The sequence below is a fragment of the Euprymna scolopes genome, chromosome 1 (assembly GCF_053919585.1).
Source record: "Euprymna scolopes isolate OS-2025 chromosome 1, ASM5391958v1, whole genome shotgun sequence".
Classification (NCBI taxonomy): domain Eukaryota; kingdom Metazoa; phylum Mollusca; class Cephalopoda; order Sepiida; family Sepiolidae; genus Euprymna; species Euprymna scolopes.
In genome coordinates, this window is record NC_136482.1 from 147909071 (window position 1) to 147914614 (window position 5544).

Sequence of the window (5544 nt, forward strand, 5' to 3'; positions counted from 1 at the left end):
CTGAAACCGAGCAAAGTATATAAAAAGAGGGAACCAGCAAAACAAAGACTTACCCGGTCTGCTGCACCTGTTTCCTTCTGCAACTGGCGGATGGCTAATGAGCTGTCCAGACTGTATAGTCAGTTGTCTAAAGTCCGCGGTCTGGCTATGCTCTTAGAGTATCTTTACACAATTATGAACGGTGTACTTTTCTTCCGTTCTTTTTCTTTTTTTTTCAACTTTCCTTCCTTACTCTCACAGGGAGATTTTGTGCCTTCGAGAGAGAAAAAAAAAATTGTGTGCCCGTGGAAATTCGTTCGCACGTTTCCTACCGAAACGATGTGTCCCGGGTCATCGGCACCAGTTATGTGACACTTACGTCACCCGCGCGTCGTCCAGTGATGGAATGACCCCGGTTGTCGGTTCTGGTGTTTCCTCGACGAGGATGTCAACGGCCGGTTAAAAGACCAAGTCAATAGTTGGTTTCTTTTGTTCAAAATTCCTTGTATTTCAATTACGGGTACAATCGTAATTAGCTGTTAAGTTAGGGACTGGCCACTTGTTAACTGCGAGGTTCTCTCTTCTCTCTCCGACAAAAACTCAATTATCTACGTGACAGGGTCAATCGATGGGAGATCTTTGCTCGTTGGACCCAAGGAAGTAAATCTCTGTGTCTCGTGGTGTTCAAAACTCTCCAGTTATATTGTGAGGCCGTGGACTGAGTCTCCTCCCGTTTCGGGTCATTGGCCAATCAGAATTAAGGGCTCGCTGTCCGTCAGATCTTCGCCAGCGGCCTATACCCAAAAAAGGGGCTGTCTTTCTTCCTCTGTTGGCATTCGGGCGTTCTCAATCTCGGCCGGCACGGGCATAATGGAACTTGACATGTCATAAAAACAGAAATGTCTTACTTAATTATTTTTGAGAGAACATAAAAACAGCTGAATCCAATTCCACAAAGGCCACGTGTCTTTTCAATAGGGGTCACTTACCGCCCAGGGTAGTCGACAATGATCGCTTTGTACATTGGAATTTCATTGGTATCCTCCGCCACCCACGCGCTTAGCGAGCGGCGCCGGGCTGTCATGGTCAATTTAACGTTATCGCGTTCTCCCGCCATAAGCTATGATCTTATCTTCTTTTCTGTCTTTCCTTTTTCTTCCTTTTTTTCGTTTACAACTGTTTTTTTTTTCTTTTTTCTTTTTCTACGCCTGTTGTTTGGCTCACCGCTACTACTTCCAGTGTCTGTTTCCGGGTGCATTTAGCTTGTTGCAGTGAGGCCTGAAGGTGGTTATCCAACTTTAGCTTGCATCTCACTGCACCTTTGAGCGTCTCTTAACCTGCTTCACAATGGTCGGGGTCGAAATTGCTTGAATCGCTTTAACTTTGTCCCCATCCGGCTGAATACCTTTCTCACTCACTCGGAATCCCAGATATTGCACTTCCTTTTGTTTATTTGGCTTTGATATCGCCATTACCACTTCTGTTCTACTACATGTACCTATCTTATAACCTTTCCTTAATTTTACTGTCTGATTTGTACTATTCATTATTAGTAAGGGAAAGCTTTTCCTACCTTTTATTGTGACTACTGTGTTCGCTACCGATACACCACTTAAATCACTTAGGAAGCCATTATCTATCTGTACTACTTCGTAGTCTAAACCCTGACCGCTTTTCATTCCGGCACGAGCTGTGCACGCATGTAAATGCTGCGGTTTTAGGGTGACATCATGTCTTAATCTAACTATCCTAGAAATATGAGCCTCTTCTTGCAGCGCTATGTACTCGCCGCCTAATCGAATTGCTCCTAAATCAAAGTACATTCTAACACCATTTTGCTTGAGCCAGTCTCGGCCCAATATGACGTTCCTATTTAGGTTTTCCGTCACTACAAAATCATGTCGAATGTACTGGCTTCCTACTTTAATCTGCAAACGCGCCACTCCTTGCACTAAGAGAGTTGACCCGTTTGCAGTCCTTAAATTAATCTCTATTTTCTTTATCTCAGGCTTCTGTCTGAGCCCTTCTAACACAGTACTTTTTATTACTGAAATTTCTGCGCCAGTATCTACTAATGCTCTAAACTTATTTTTCTCTATTTTAATAGGGATGCAATTAGCGGCGCCCATATGTCCTACTATCTTCGTCTGTTCACCCCCCTTCCTCTTGCTGGGCGTCTTGCGAGTGGGGGTGGCTCGTTTCCCGACTTAGGGAAAGTGCAGTTCCTGGCTATATGGCCTTTTCTGCCGCAATTGAAACACTTAATCCCCGGCCAAGGGCTCCCCGTTTCTCTTGCCTTGAAGCCGGGTCCCCTATTAAATCCTCTATAATTCCCATGCCCCCTATCTGGCTCTGGGAATCTCTTTTCCCTATCGCCTCTACGTTTCTCTGGCGTCTACTATAGTTAATTTCCATGGGTTCTTCTCGGACATTGCCTCATATACGGGTTTTCCATTGTTCCTCGATTAGGGCCTTTTCATAGGCTACTTTGAGGTCCGATGGTTCCTCCCTCATGACAGCGATTTTGACTTCTCTGTCATATAGCCCCTCGATGAAGAAACCTATCACTTGGCTTTTTACTACTACATTGTTCGTATCTAGGCTACCGTACGAACCTTCAGCCAAGCGCACTAATCTCTGCATGTAGTCCTGCAGAGTTTCGCTCCTACCCTGTCTAATATTTGCCAACTCCCTCATAAATTTGGTAGGATTTGCCTGGACTCCAAAATAATTATCTAAAGATCGTTTCAAGTCTACCCATGCCAAACTCACATTGTTGGTTAGCAGACTTGAAACAAACTGTCCCACTGGGCCAGCCGTAGTTAATAATGCTAACTGACATTTCTCTTCCTCCGTTTGTCTGATTATTCTTGTATACTTATCTATATCACTAAGCCACCTACTATATTCGTGCGATTGTCTAAAGTTTTTATTTTCGCGAATAACGCCTCCCCCTCAGAGAGTTCGAAATGACATTCCCTACGTTGTGTAGTTCAGCCCCTAGGATCTGCGTGAAATCTGTAAAGAACTGCTGTTCCATCTTCGAAAATTATCTACTCGATATCCTAAAATTATGAAAAAGAACTAAAGAAAACAAAAAATTTTTTTTTTTTTTTTTTTCAACACAACTTTTCAAGCCGAGGTTACAAAAAATATTGAAAAAAATCACTGACCTTGCCTTTTCCTTGCGTGCGTTTTTCTCTTCTTTTTGGTGGAATTAGTTTTTTTGTTTGTGTGGTAACTGTTGTTTTTGTGTAAGAGTTCTTTCGTGTAAGAGTTTTTTTTTCAAAGGTCTTACTTATCACTCTTGATGAGTGAACCGGTCGTACGGCACCAATTAGGTTTTATTATATATACCCCAGGTTCGGTTTTGCATCGCTGATGCAAACTGGCTCACGGGCACCAAATAGGTTTTGTTATATAGCGCCAGGTTGGGAACGGTCGTAGTTAATAAGTTCCCCGCTGCAACAAAACCAAGCAGCCGTCTTTTATTGATTGTCTATTTTGTTTAGTTTTCTGGTTGTTATGGTAACGGCCAAGACAGCAGAGTTATTTCCCCCTTGACCGTGCATTTTTCTCTCTCGGTTTACTCTAGCTGTCATTCGCTTGTCATAATAATGTTGCCGGCTGAAAGAGAATTAACATGCACACAAAGATCAGACGTAACTCAGCATACCAATCAAGATGTAAGACACGCTGGCTTTTTATATAAAAATATATTTTGTTTTGAAATTATTTTTCTCTTCTGTACATAGAGATTTTTAACAGTTCAAAATTTAACGGTGTGGCTTACTGTTCTGTTTCAGTGATGGAGAGGGGGTGAAAACGTTTTTTTCTTCTTCTCCTCTCCTCTTCTCTACTTCTTCTCTTGGACTCCAAAAATCACCTTCTTTATATTAGCATGTGTTTTTTTTTCTCTGTGATTTTCCACGCCACGCACCTGTCGATCACTCTGTTATCGATAATGGATCACGCATTTCCTGGTCACGTTTCTCAGTTACACATGCATTCCTGCATCTGACCCAGAGACATCGTAACCCACTTCTCTTCAGCTGACCGACTATTGACTTTGTTTATACACGTGAGTCCACAATCTCGTGCTAGCTTCATATAACATTCCATTCTTACAAGGAATGTCACGTTTCATTTTTTCGTAAACAAAAAAATCGTCATCCGATTTCTCTGTTTACGACGTAATTATTTTTTCGCTTCGACTGGTGGACAATCGATTATTCGATGCCCACCTTTCAAATCTTTTATTATCTTTTTTTTTTAAAGAAGTTTTTCTTTTCAGTTATGTATCGGATGGTCCCAGCCATCCATTACATAACACTGGCAGGTTTTTGTAATTGTTGCTAATTATGTGGTGGTGTGCGAGAATTGACTGATCAAACTGCTATGTGACTGGTGGTATGTTGCTGATCCTGTTTTGAACCCCCTGTGAAGTGTGGGCCAGGGGATTACTTGTAAGCCATTTTTTTCAGGTTTGGAGCGCTGTACTTAGAGCAGTTACCTTACTGTGACCTATTTAGACTTGGCTTTCAATTGACCTGATCTGTTTTCACCAAGGGATGACTACACTGGAAGAAGAAACATAGCTGCTTTCTCTTTGTTTTCTTCATTCCTCATTTTATGTGGATAAATTTTTGCCTTACTGGAGTGAGCTTCACTTGGACATTATGATGGCAACCGTTTTCTACTGCTGCTGGATGTGACAAAAATGTGTGCGCTGTTATGTTAATAAAAGAAAAGGTTAATTAAACAAACAAAAAACTTTGATAAATATTTGATGTTTCCTTATAGATATAATTATCTGAAAGATTATCTGCCCCTTTTGTCTGCGATGCCACAAAAAATTACATTAGATGGAAGTAAAAACTGGCATCTTTAGTCGCCAACAATTTTCTTAGCTTCTTTTTTGCATGTGACCAAAGCCGTTCATTTAAACACGGAAAAGTCGTTTTCCTTGATTCGATTGTAAATCTATGCCATAATCAATCTTGAAGAATTAAAAACAAATTTCTATGTTAATTATTCTATACATTTAAAAAGATAATAAAGCAAAAATTAAAAAAAACATTTAATAAATTATTAAATATACTAGCAGTAGAAAGTCGCACATTTTAGAAAACATTTTTTTTTTTATTATGAAATTAAATGAGAAAATTTGAAAACCTGAAACTCATTTTTATTTACATTTTTTTTGTTGCTGTTAAAGTCCGAATTTTCGATAATAACCTGGCTTTATCAAGGAGATGTCAGTCCGATTAAGTTTTTTTTTTCTTTTTCTTCATAATGTTGTTTTCGTGTTTAAACCAAGCGATTACACACACGGATTTTGAAATATTCCAGACTTTATTAGATATTATCTGTGGTCTAGGCAAAATCCAGGGGGGAATTATTGGGAACAATATTTTGTAATCTCTCCGCTCCAAATGCTGCATTGGTTAGTCGCTCTTTCCACAGCTCCAAACACTCAAGTCAATAAACCAGCCTCTGTTATGCTTTGTTTTGAAGAAAAAAGATTAATCTATTTCAGCTTTTCTAGCTTTATTGTTTTCATTG